We start from the raw sequence: 13,810 nt of genomic DNA, 5'->3' as shown, positions 1-13,810 counted from the left end.
GTCTGGTGGCAGCCAGCCTTTGGCTAAGGGTGTGGGCTCCGTTTATGTCTCCCACGTGGCTTCTGCTCTGCCACGTTGGGTAGAAGTCAATGTTGGACAGGACTAGAGCTCAGAGAGGAATCTATTTTCGAGGTCTCACGGATGACACCCAAAGGTGTCTCCATGGCCAGTCTATGGGGAGCACCCTGCTCCAGGCGGGCAGCAGGCCGAAGCTGCTTCTAGGTGGGTGTTATGGTGTCAGCCGCTCCTAACTGCGCCCAGACATGCTCAGTGCTCCACCCTGTCCTCTTGTCCTTCGTCACCTGCCAGTCCTATAGAAAGATAAGAGAAATAAGAATATTTTTGGTGTTTGGCGAGTGTTTTATCCAAGAAAGGAGCATGATATTATTTGTATTTAAATCTACATTTGAACCATCAGCAAGCAACCAGCTAGTAAAGTCATCTGGGAAGGCCTGATTGTTATTTCTAAAATATGACAGTTTTGGTTTTGTTTTGTCTTTTTCTTTTTTGTAAAGTGATAAGAAAAAGTGAACCACCTTCTACAATTGGAATGCAGATTAAAGCTTTAGTATGTGTTGTGTGTTCCACGAAGTGCCTTAGCCCTCTGAGCTCACTTATTCCCCACTGCAAACCCAAGGGTGAGATGTTGCTATTTATGTTTCCCACTTCCCAGTGAGGACAGTGAGGCTGCTGGGAGAAGAGGCTCGACCAGAATCAGCCAGTCGCTGGGAGTTGGTGGGGTCTGCCTGCCAACGTGCTGCATGGCATCTTAGGCCGGAAGGAACGGTCCCAGCCCTCCCTGAGACCCAGCCACAGAGAAATGTTCCCAGCAGAAACAGGGCATATCCCAATGAGGAATGTAACTATTGTACACCTAAAATGTACCAATAAACTAAAAGGAAAAAAAAAAAAAAAGAAACAGGGCAATGAGCTAGACCTGCCTCCTTGGAAGACTGAGTCCTCAGAAGGCGTTGGTCCTGAAGGAGGCAGGGTTGGTCCTACTCTTTGTCCACCCTACCAAAATGCCCTGGGTGAGTTTACAGCATAGCAGTTTAGCTACAGATCACTATTGTGTGTGTGTGTGTGTGTGTGTGTGTATGTGTGTGTGTGTGTCTTCAGTGTTTTACCCAAAGGACAAATACACCAGCCCATCCATGTAGTACAACATAACATGACCATTACCTTCCAGCATATTCTGTTTGTCATTTGTAAAAATTAGACTTATTTAGGCAAATTAAAAAGAAAAAAACTGCTTTGCCCAATACATAGTGATAGGTGATTCTTCCTCACTCTCTCTAAAAACAACAACAACAACAGAAAAAAACCATATAGAAATCATCAAGGAACACATATTTTAAAAATTCAAACTTGTTGTCAAGTGGGCAAGTTAAAGTAATAAGTATTTTAAGTGTATTGTTGCTTTTATGTTAATGTCAAAGGCTCATGAGGACATTTGAGATTTAAATTATTGAAGCCCACTAGAAAGGATTTTAAAATGATTTATCAAACATGAAGACAAATGCCAGAAATTCTCCTTTCAAGGTATATACTGACTATGCAAAAGGATAGGATCAAAGCTGTGTACAAATGTCACTAAACACTGAGTTAAGTAAGTCATTAAAAAGTTAGTGTGAACATATTTAAAAGTCATGATCAGAATATATTTCATGAAGTAAATACCAACCGTGATGTACTACTATTTGAGGAAAGTGAGTTACAAATCATACCGATGACACCCACGAAAAACAAATCACCATATATGCATTTGGAAAACAGACCAAACAAACCCCTACATAAATGTTCACTGTAGGCTATTTCTGGTTTTATGATTTTCTTAAAAGATTTGTGCAGTCCTGTTTTGTCTACATTTTTTTAATGAGCATCATTTAGCTTTGTGGTGGTGAACACTCTGATACACATTCCTGGGCCATCTGTGATGGACCCGTGAATCTTGTGACATGGATCCCTAGGAACTAGGAAGACCATCAGTGCAGGCTCTACTGGGCTCATTTCAGGTACAAATACAATCGTGAAGTATTTGTATTTCTGTGACAATTTTCAGCAAATGAGATGGGAAACTTAGGTATGATTGGGTATCTGTCAATGATTGCAATCTTGGGTGGGCTTTATGAGTAATCAGAGTAGAACAGAAGCATCTCAGGTCAAATGCAATTACTGTATTTATTTTTAATTTTTAAGAGGAACACTTTAAAACTCCCTTTGAATGGATTAAGTGCTTAATGAGAAGCTTCCTTGTTTTCTGGCATCCATACATACATACACTGTACCACTTTTATTATTTGCAGAGAAAAGAATAAAATGTACATTTAATTATTAATTTTCAGTGAAAGAATGTTTTTTCATTGAGAAAATAATTCTAAACACCAGGTCATGAGATGATAATAGACATAAAAAAGGAAACTACTATTGGAAGAACTCAAACCTCGCTTTTACATAAAGTTACTAAAGAATAAACTGGCAGTCACCATAAGAGAATTATTTTTTTTCTGAAAAATTATTCCAGAGAATGTTTAGTTGTAAATTTTCAAAATCTGAGCTACCGTACATATAAATCACCATATTCTTGTTTCAGGAAAACATTTCATATAAGCAAAAATATGATTTTTTAAAATGTTGTAATAAATGCATACAATTATGTTCTTTTCAATATTAGACCTTAAGTTGGTGTAAGTTATGTGTTTAATAATATTCAAATATTCATGCTTGGTAAACACACAGATGATGATGATAGTGATGGTGATGATGGCAATGGCAAACGCCTAATATTTGCAGCAAATGTTACGGTTTTGAAAGTTCTTTGAAACGTAGCACTCCCTGCCTCCCTCAGAATTAGTCATTTTACTGAATGGTTCCACAGGAAGTCAACACTTTATAGGACTCTCGAGCATTGTAGGACAATGCCAATAGCCTTGAGATTCAGGTAAGGCATCCCTGAAGAGATCCAGATTTTGCAGGACCTGAAGTTGTACAAGGAGGGTCCTCTTTTAAAAAGTACAAAGTTACAAATATCAAATCAGGCTTGGAAGAGGATATATATATTTAGAGCAGCAAAAAAAATGGCAACAAATTATAAAATTTGTAAATCTTAAAATACTGCAACATAAAATCTCCTCTCCCTCAACTTGTAACATTTTCATTAATTGACTTCTTCATACACTTCTATAATTTCTTTGGTCTGCACACTTTTTAATCACATTTTTCATACAGTAACAATTTTGCAATGGGTTTTCTAAGCTGGAAAAAGATAGCTGTGCCACTATTCCAGCGTTGGTGGATGACATTTGTTTTTTATTATTGACAGTTGTGAAATGTTTCCTTCAGTCTCACAGCTCACTATTGGCAATGTGTTGTACATGATCAGAACTGTGGTCAGATTTGGGGACAGTGCCATCGAGTTTGTTTTATGTATCATTAGTGAGATATGGCAGGCTTTTTTGGACTGGCTTATAGTCCTATGCCTTCTTGCTTCTCTTCCACTACCGGTGAACTTTTTGTACTAGATATCATAGGACAAGTTTATAACATATATGGTCTCTGTCTATCAGGTAAATAGCGGAGTGGCAGGCAGAAGTATGCCTGGGGGCTGTCCCTGTACCAGACACCTAGCAGTAGCTCCACTGTGCATGATAATGCCAAAAAGCCAAGTACACTCATTTCTCCCTATTCACAGCTTCTGCATCCACAAATTCAAACAATTGTGGATTGGAAATATTTGAAAAATATTTGCATCTGTACAGAACATGTCTAGACTTTTTCTTATCATCATTCCCTAAACAATACAATGTAATAACCATTTACATAACATTTACATTGCATCAGTGCTAGAAGGAATCTAGAGATGATTTAAAGTACATTGGAGCACGTGCATAGTTCATATGCAAATTCTGGAACCCTGTGGGGGTCCTGGTACCAACCCCCTTCATATGCACACATAGCCCACTAAAGCCAAACCTAATGCAATTCCCACCACTGTTCCGATGCTAGCATTAGAAATGGGAGGCGGGGAAGTTGGAGTGGAAAAAGAATCTTACCACCCTAAAGTTGCCCTCTTGAGAAAACTGTGAGGGGCTTCTTTCTACAACTGACCGTTCCTTAAAGAATGCTTCATGAGCTTTGGGGCACATTTACCTGTGGAGGCCATGAGGAAAGTTGGGGTTGAGACTTCATGGTAGATTTTGGCACGGGGATGACTCTTTTGGCCCAGACGTGGGAGTGGGTGGGCAGCATCTTCTACATGGTAGATCCTGATGTCCACAAGCCCACTCAGCCTCAGCCTTCTCAGAGATCACTCTGGTTTTTCTGTTTGTTCTTTCAATACTGAGGATTGAGCCCTGGACCTTTGCCTGAGTTATACCTCAGCCCTCTTATATATTTTTAATTTGGGGACTGGTCTTACTAAGTTGCCCAGGCAGGGCTTGAATTGAAAATCCTCCTGCCTCAGCTGCCCACAGTGCGGGGATTATAAACATAGGCCATCATGGCTCCACCTCTAGGATTTTTAAAGGACATCCTGAGATGCTCAGGCAGATCCATTTGGGGTATCATTTGGGTCTCTGTGGAAGAATTTGCTTGGAGAAAGTGTTCTTATACTCCTTTCCATCTTCCTTTTCTCCCCTCTCTTCTTCCTTTCTGCCTTCCTAACTTTTAGTTAATATTCAAATTTGCTGATTGCCTCTCTCATTTTTCCCATTCAAAGGCTTTGTTTGAATCAGGATTCAAACAAAACTTGCACATTGTATTAGGTGCACAGCTCTTCTGAGACTCTTAATCTATAAATCCCTCTTCCACTTGTTGTCCTTAGTTGCAGTGTATGTGTTGAAGAAACTGGAATCTGTCTACAGAGTTTCCCATATCCCAAACTCTGCTGATTGTATCCGTGGTGTCTTAGCCTATTCCTTTCCATTTTTTCTGTAAACTAGTGATTAGTTCTAAACCAGATTTGAGTTCAATATTTTGGTGAGAACACTGGAGTAGAGGCGCTGTGTACTAGGTCTTGGAACCCACTGTGTCTGACTTATCTCTTTTTGATACTAAAATTTACACTATCATCCTGATCCTTCATTAACAAATGCTCTAAGGAGCTATTGATGCATAGCCAAGAGACATTATATCACTTGAGACTGCAAAATGGTGACAATTCCATCATTCCTTCTGCATTTATCAGCTGAAATACATATGTAAAAGTTATCACCACAAACCATTTAGTACCTTTGCAATACATTCTACAAAAGAAAGAGCATAAATGCATGAGTCCTTGCCTTTTCTCATCAAATTTGAGGGACATGAGTTGGTGTCTAGCAAAATCCAATGGCAGTCAATGATTTTAAGCACTGATTTTTAGCTTCTTCGGGGTGCTTCCATTCACTGCAGCTTTATTCTTATTGTTCAGATTGTTTCTGATCATCTCCAGTTTGGCTCCCGAGTCTTTAACCTGACCCTAATGGATTTTGATACCTTCCTTCCTCTCTGGTACGAAGTACAGACTCTTCATACACCTTGGCAGCCCCAGACTTCTACCTGGCCAATTCTCCACAGGTTCTTGTGTCCCTTTAGTAGGAAATGGTACTTAGAGATGAAACTATGGGTTCTGGGAAGTATTGTTGATTTTCAGGGATTTGGTCTCGTTCTGTAGAAAGCTCCAGTTTCAGCTCTTGACTGGGTTTCCTCACGCAGTTACTGACTTGTTTCTCTGCTCTTCCTCGTTTTCCATGGTCTAGAAGTTAAGCCTGGAGGCTGGATTGTATTTAAGTTAGGGGTCCCCCTCCCCTTTTGGGGACAGGAGTCCAAGTGTTTCTGTTTTCCTCAAATAGCACCATATCAGAGGCATATAATATTAGTCTTTCCACTGTCCATGATACTGGACTTGATCATTTGTTCAGATAGGCACACCCAGGACTCAGACTCTCAATATCAAGATATCTTTTTAGAAGACTGATACATTTATAAAGAATGATGTGAATGTCCAGTTCCCTGACAGTTTTCTGTCTAATGGTTTCCATTCAGCCACTGGAGACCCTTGCTTGAATCTGTTGTTACACTCTAGTGACAAAACGGTCATTTTCTAATTTTGCACCTGTACCTTTAGAACCTCATATTTTTCTATGAGGAACTTCTATTTTCCTGCATTTTTCTGTTTTCTACTTATTCACCGATGAATATTTATTCAATGTTATAATCGATCCCAGTCATTTTCTGACACGTAAATTGTCATAAATTTGTACCACAGGCCCTCATTCTGTTTCTCTTATGTCTTTCTGATGTCACTGCATTGGTCTTTTCATTTCCTCGCTTTCTGGTATGACATTCCAGGCTAAGGTTAAATCCTGCTGTAAATCTAAGAGGGCCTCCCGGGAGAAGGGCATGACTTGAATAGCAAGAATCACCATCCACACATATAGGTGTGAGGAGTCAGGTGGGGAGTGGCTGCCCCCAAACTGCATGGTCACTTAATGGAATCTTCACTGGGGGCTCTTTTTATTTTTATTTTTTTGGTACCGGGGATTGAACTCGGGTCTTTGCACTTGCGCAGGAGGCAGTGAAACCACTGAGCTAAATCCCCGGCCCATTGGGGGTTCTTAATGTAGGAAATTGTCAAAGAGTCTCATGGAAGCGGCCATGAGACATGCAGCTTCAAATTATCTTAACCCAGTCAAGTCAGGAGTTTCCAATACCTTTAATTCTCCTCCTCCCATCTTCTTCAGCCAACTTAGAAGAGAAGGATGGAAAACAACTGGGTAGAGCGGCCGGTGCCTCCCATGCCTGTCTGTCAGAACTTCCCGGGGCTGACCATGATATTGATCATCCACATTCAATACTTTTCACAGTAAAAGTAGGGACTGACTATGCATAAAATGGTACTTCAAAATATTTATTACACAGCGATTTGTTTTATTACATTGTAAAAATCTTCCAAATTTATTCTTGAAATGCATTTCTTTAAAAATAAAATCATACTTATGTACATTAAAGAAAAACATAAAAAAAGAAAAACAAAAATATTCCTTTCTGTTGATTATGTACAATTAAAAAATAAGCAGAATCACTGATCTCGGCAGATATTCACATACTCTTATCAGTTTCTTAGTTTTACTTGTTCTCCTAGCATAGTTTTAAAACTAAAATTTTTTTCATAAAATTGTCAGCAACTATCCTTAAGGATGCAAATTTTCTCTATAGATAGTAATGATTTTAACAATAAAATACACTGTCTACAGGTATAAAGTTACCTGGTAACCTCAGAGAAAATTCTGTTAAGTGAAGTATTCTATAATTTTTCAGTATTTGAACTGTGCAAAAATTTAGGCAAAACATATCTGCAGATATTGACATTTTTACACTGATTCATAAAAATCTTTCCTTGACTAACATTTGTACAAAATTCTTTGAGTAAATTATCCCTATTTATTATTCTTTTAAATGTTTTGCCAACTTCAAGTACTGCAAAGTTTTAGCTTTCATTTCTATTACTGAACAAAACACTAAACATTTAATTGAAAAAATGGGAGCCTCCTGAAATATTCCTTCCATAAATCAAGATATTCCAAAGCACAATTACAGAATTTCAAAGTTAAAGGTTATAAATCACTTGGTTTAATATGTTCAGTTCCTTTCTTGCTTTTAATTAAAGCCATTTGAAATTGTACAATTTAGTGGCATTTACTACACTCATAGCGCTGTGCAACCATCAACTCTATCTAGTTCCAAAACATTCTCATCAACTCCAAAGGAAATCTTGTACCCATTAGTGGTCATTCCCCATTCCCAGCCCCAGTCCCTGGCAATCACTGAACTCTGTTTTGTCTTTACGGATTTGTTAGTTCTTGAGACTGCATATAAATGAAAACATACAATATGTGATGTTGTTTCTTAATTCTTTTATTTAACATGCCTGTGATGTTTGCCTTTATTGTAATATGAATCCGTACTTGCTTCCTTTATAGGGTTGAATATTACTCCGTGGTACAGATGTACTACATTTTGCTTATCTATCAACCCTCGGTTGGACACCAGGTTTATTTATACCTTTTGGCTACTGTGAGTAGTGCTGCTGTAAACATTCCTGTAGAAATGTTTGAAGAGTTATTTTCAATTATTCTGGGTATTTACTGAGAAGTGAAATTGCTAAGTCAGTTGGTAAGTCTCTGTTTAACTTTTTGAGGAAATGCTTTCCATAACAGCTAAACCATTTTACATCCGACCAGCAAAGTAAAAGGATTCCAATTTCTCCATATCCTAACCAATGTTGTTACTATTTCATCTATCTATCTATCTATCTATCTATCTATCTAGATGTGAAGTGGCACTACATGGTGCTTTTCTTGTTTTGTGGAGGAAGAAGTGTAATATCTTTCTGCTTCACAGTTTTGTTTTGTTTTTTTTGTACCAGGGATTGAACTCTGGACCTTGCGCTTGTGAGGCAGGCGCCGGAACTACTGAGCTAAATCCCCAGCCCTGCTTCACACTTTTTAAATGATTACAATTTGAAGCTAGAAAGCTTCAAAAGCTGATTTTTTTTTTTTGTTATTCCATTCCTTGAATATTTCCATCTGATTCATTTGAATAATTTGTTTGGAACAAATGTAGCCAAAATGTATCCAACATTTAGTTGATTCATTGTCTAATTCCACTAAAGGATATTTTTGTTGATTTATAAAATAGTCTATCAAAGGTTCTAACATGTTTAAATTGTATTCATGACTAACTGCAAAAAAGGAAAAGGAAATTTAGCTACTCCAGAGGCTGAGACAGGAGGATCGAAAAATGTGAAGCCAGGCTGGACAACTTAGTGAGATCCTGTCAGAGAGAGAGAGAGAGAACATACTCCCATGCAGAAGTATAAATAGAAAGGTAATAAATAGATAACCCATAGATGATCAATGTAATATTTTGGAAGTAAAATGCTTAGGTACAATTATAAATCACCTGAGCACCACTAATTCTAAATATATTTCTGTTTCTCAAAATCCTTAATTTAGAAATAGCAATGCTTTAACTATAATACTGTATTCAAAATTTGTAATTCTGTCCTTACTGTAAAAACAATTTTTAAATAACTTTATTGTCACACACACATATGAAAATTAAAACCATTCAAAGAAGAAGAATGCAAGGGGAAAAAATTGCAATAATATTCAAATATGGTAGAAGTCAACCAAACCAAAACTGAAAAGCACTTAAACATTTTTCCACATAATTTTAAAAAGCATCTCAAGCACCAACAAGACACCAGAGGATGTGATTTGTTTCAGAAAGATCCCCAAAACCAACATTGAACAAATAATGATCTGGAAAAAAAAACTCCAGTTAGCTAGCAGACTCCATATAAGCCAAGCTTCTCCCTAATTTAAATTTCAATACAGTCATAGGACGCACAATGGAAACACAATCCGAGAGATATGTTATTAGGCAATTTCATCTGTGTGTTTCCTTAATTACACTCTCAGTTTCTCACACTAGAGAAACTATTTGGTATTTACACATGTGTGTCCTATTTATTTCACTTAAGAGGATGGGCTCAATACGCATCCATTTAGCTATAAATGTCTCTAGTTTCTCATTCTTTATGGCTGAGTAGTACTCCATTTTATAAAAACCCCCACATCTTCTTTATCCAGCTACCAGATAAAGGACACTTGGGCTGTTTTCAAGCTTTGACTATTATGAACTGTGCCGCTATAAACATGGGTGCACATATATTGCTGTGGTATGATTCTTTTAATTCTTTTGGGAAGATACCCAGTAGGGAGATAGCTGGGTTGAATGGGACCTTTAAGCCTAGTTCCTCGAGGTATCTCCATACTGATTTCCACAGTGGTTGCAGCAGTCTGCACTCCCACCAACAATGGAGAAGGGTTCCTTTCTCCCTACAACCCTGCCAGCATTTGTTATTGGATGATTTCTTGATAGCAGCCATTCTTTGTGGGGTGAGGTGGAATCTCAGTGTTGTTTTCATCTGCATCTCTTGAATGACCAGTGATGTTGAACATTTTTTCATATATTTATTTGCTGCTTTTACTTCTTTGTCTGAGAAATGTCTGTTCATTTCAGATGCCCATTTTTGAATTGGGTCTTTGAATTTGTGAGGTCTGATTTTTTTCAGTTCTTTATATATTCTAGATAGTAGTCCTTTGTCTAAGGTACAGTTGCTGAAAATTTTTTCCCACACTGTAGGTTGTCTCTTAGCTCTGTTGGTGGTTTATCTTGCAATGCAGAAGCTTTTTAATATGATGAAATCCCAGTTGTTTATTCTTTGTGCAAGTTCCTGTGCCACTGAGGTTTTGTTCATAAAATCTTTGTGTAAAAACAATTTTATCTCCAGTGTCTAACTTCTTATTTGGATTTACAAAACTGTTCATATAATTTCAGATGTTTTGGTGTTGACAGAGTGAACCTTCAAAAACCTCACTTTGAGCCCACGAATTGGTGAATGTTAATTTGAGAATTAACTGGATTTCTGTTTGAAGCATCTGATGCCACTGATATAAAGCAGGCATCACTTGAACATTTGCAAAATTCTTCTGCTACCAGTGGTGCTGACACACTAACAACTATGGCTGCACACACACACAAAAATTGCAGAGTTGAAAATGAGAAAAATTAATTTAGAAGACAGAAATTTGATCTAAATGAAAAGTCATGCTTTGTATATTGATCCATAAAACTCCATTCTCAGCTGCATGCAATAAATGCAATAGATGTTAGTGCTTTTTAAATGTTGACAAGTCTTGTACAAGCTGGATATTTCTCACTGAATTTTTGGAAAGAATGGGATTGCAGTACTTATTCCATTAAGTATGCTCTTATGTTGTTTGAGGGATCATTGCTATTGATAAAGTTTATTACAAAATAAAAAGCATTACCAATTAATAGCTGTGGATTTATACCATATAACAAATAACAAAACAACCAGAGGAAAACTTTCAGGTAACTCCTTCAGTGCTCTCTAGTAGGATCCCAGCTCCTACTTTCTGCACATATTCTGCTCACACCTAGCCACTGATTTCTCATATAACTCTGCTCAGTGAAGCTGTGACTCCACACAACCATGGTCAGCTGTTGGCCAGAGGTGTTGATGATATTCACACCCCTGTTTGAGACAAGAAGTCAGCTGTCCCCAAGCAATGTGGGTGCGCACTTTCTTCTCTTAGTCTGCTGTCCTAGAAGGGAGGTGTTAGTTATGTTGAATCTGGAAAGGGCTGGGGAAAAAAATGTTTCATTCACCTCTCCATTTTCCCATTAAATTAGAGTGCAAACTCTATTCATTGTGCATGAGTCTTGTGTGCTCCTAATGGAGACCTTAGAAGAGCTGAAAGAACCATCTAGTGATCTATTAAATCCATACCAGCTTATTTCAATGGGAGTACAACTAACAATATTACATGAAAAGTAGAACTCCTGGATGGACACACAAAAGTAGAATGCCAGGGCCAAAGGAATTACTAGGACTGCTCTAGGCAATCTGTGATGTAGGCCACTCTGTCCTTATTTGCCTGGATGGAAGAAGTCTTAACTTTGAGTAACAATTAAAATACTAAAATCTAGGCCTGGACACTTTTAATCTGTGTGGGTTTTGGGTTTGTCTATCATTTAAGAGCATGAGGCCAAGCCAGGTGTGGTGGTGCACGCCTGTAATCCCAGCTCTTGGGAGGCTGAGGCAGGAGGATTGCTGTGAGTTTGAGGCCAGCCTAGGACTACTAGTGAGTTCAAGCCCAGCCTGAACTACAGAGTGAGATCCTGTCTCAAGAAAACAAGAACAAACAAAAACAACAACAACAACAACCAAAAAAAACAAAACAAAACAAAACACATGAAGCCAACCTCTGGGAAGTAAAGGCTCCTGGGAGGAAATTGAGCAGGGCTCCAATAACTGTCCATCAGTGGTGGGATTCCAATGAGCAAGAAGGAATTCAAAGGCACCAAGATCCCTTTGGGAGAGTCAGGGGAACGGACCACCACTCACTTGACCTGGAGTAGAATGCAAGACCAGAAGTGTTAAACTAACCCTAACCTCTCACACATATGCCCACTTCCTCCCTCACTTGCTAGTTGCTGGGGAGGAGAACTGAGCCAAAATTTGTTTTATCTCCACGTTTTTAATTGCTTTGCCCCTATCATTCTCAAATTTAAAAAGGGCTTCATATCCTAATGTTGATGTGGGATTGCAATACATGGAAGTTATTTTTTAATAAGGCTTATTTTTAACATTTCACAGGAAGCTAGTTATGGAGTGATTTAAAACCTTGGAAGGCTGCACATTTACTCCAGTGATCACAATAAAATACAAATAATAGTAGCTAATAGATACAGCAGTCCCCCCCCCATTTGCAGTTTTGCTTCCCATAGCTTCAGTTACTCATATTAAATGGGAAATTCCGGGGACAAACAAGTCATCCTTTTAAATTGCATGCCACTCTGAGTAGTGTGATGAAACCTTGCACCACCCCATTCCTGCCTGTCCAGATATGCATTATCCTTTTGCCCAGTATATCTGTGTTGTCTACTCCACCTGCCCTTGCATCCCTGAGCAGTCATCTTGGCTATCAAACTGACTTGCAATATCACAGTGTTTTATTTTACACAATACTGTCCCTAAAGCACAATAGTAGTGATGCTGGCAATTTGGGTATGCCAAAGAGAAGCCACAAAGTGCTTGGGGTTTTTTGGTGAAGAGGTAAAGGGTCTCAACTTAGTAAGGTGTGTTCATTTTCCTGTTGCTAGGAAAAAATACCTCACACCTGTAACTTAATGGAGGAGAGGTTTGCTTTGGCTCCTAGGTTCAGAGGTTTGGGTCCATGGTTGTCCGGCTGCAAGGTAGAGACGTCATGGCAGAAGGATGTGGTGGGAGAGAGCTGCTCACTTCATGGCAGCCAGGAAGCAGAGTGGTTTGGAAAGAACAGAATGAGGGAAGGGGCCAGCGACCAGATGCATTCCACAAGGCCATGCCCCAGGACCCACTTCCTCCACCACCTTCTAATAGCCATTCAACTATGAACTCCTCTGAGGGTTGACCCAGGGATGGCATCAGTGGCCTCACATTCCAATCACCTCCAGAAGCCTTTTCATCCAGGCAAGTTGACAATTAACTGGTGGATAAGAAAAAAATCATGTACTGATGTTGCTATGATCCACAGTAAGAACGGATCTTTTATCTATGAGATCGTGAAGGAAGAAAAAGAAGTTGATGCTAGTTTTGCTGTCACACCTCAAAGTGCAAAAGTTAGTGCTACAGGGCATGGTCAGGGCTTAATACAAAGCACTTCCAGGTGAGCCCCAAAAGACATTAAATTCCACACCACCTACAGCTTCCTGCATCCACTGCCGTGGTAGGGGTGGGAGGGGATCCTGGAATACATCCCCAAGGACGAGGGAGCATCTCCTGTACTAAGGACTTACTGTGTACCGATGTCTGTGTCGGGTCCTCCTCTGTGTTATCTCCTTTATTCTCCCAACAAACCTATAAGGCAGGTACTATTTGATCGATGAGGAAACGAAGGCCCAGAAGGAATCTTAAAATTGAAACGCTCAAATGTATACGCCAAACTACTCTTCCTTCTCCTCCCTCCCCTCCGCTCCTGTGTCCTGCCCCCTTCTTCTTTTTTACACTGGGACTGAACCCAGGCCTTTGCACTGAGCTAAAGACTTTTTTTGGGGGGGCAGGGATTGAACTTGGGTCCTTGTGCTTGTGCAGCAGGTGGCGAAAGCACTGAGCTAAATCCCCGGCCCTAAAGACTTTTTCTGACAGGGTCTCTCTCACTAAGTTGCCCAGGTCAGACTCAAGCTTGCAGTCCTT

This window comes from Heterocephalus glaber, unplaced genomic scaffold (assembly GCF_053883595.1).
Source record: "Heterocephalus glaber isolate CG9 unplaced genomic scaffold, H.glaber_assembly_v1.0 deba00001531, whole genome shotgun sequence".
NCBI lineage: Eukaryota > Metazoa > Chordata > Mammalia > Rodentia > Bathyergidae > Heterocephalus > Heterocephalus glaber.
This window is presented reverse-complemented; position numbering follows the sequence as displayed.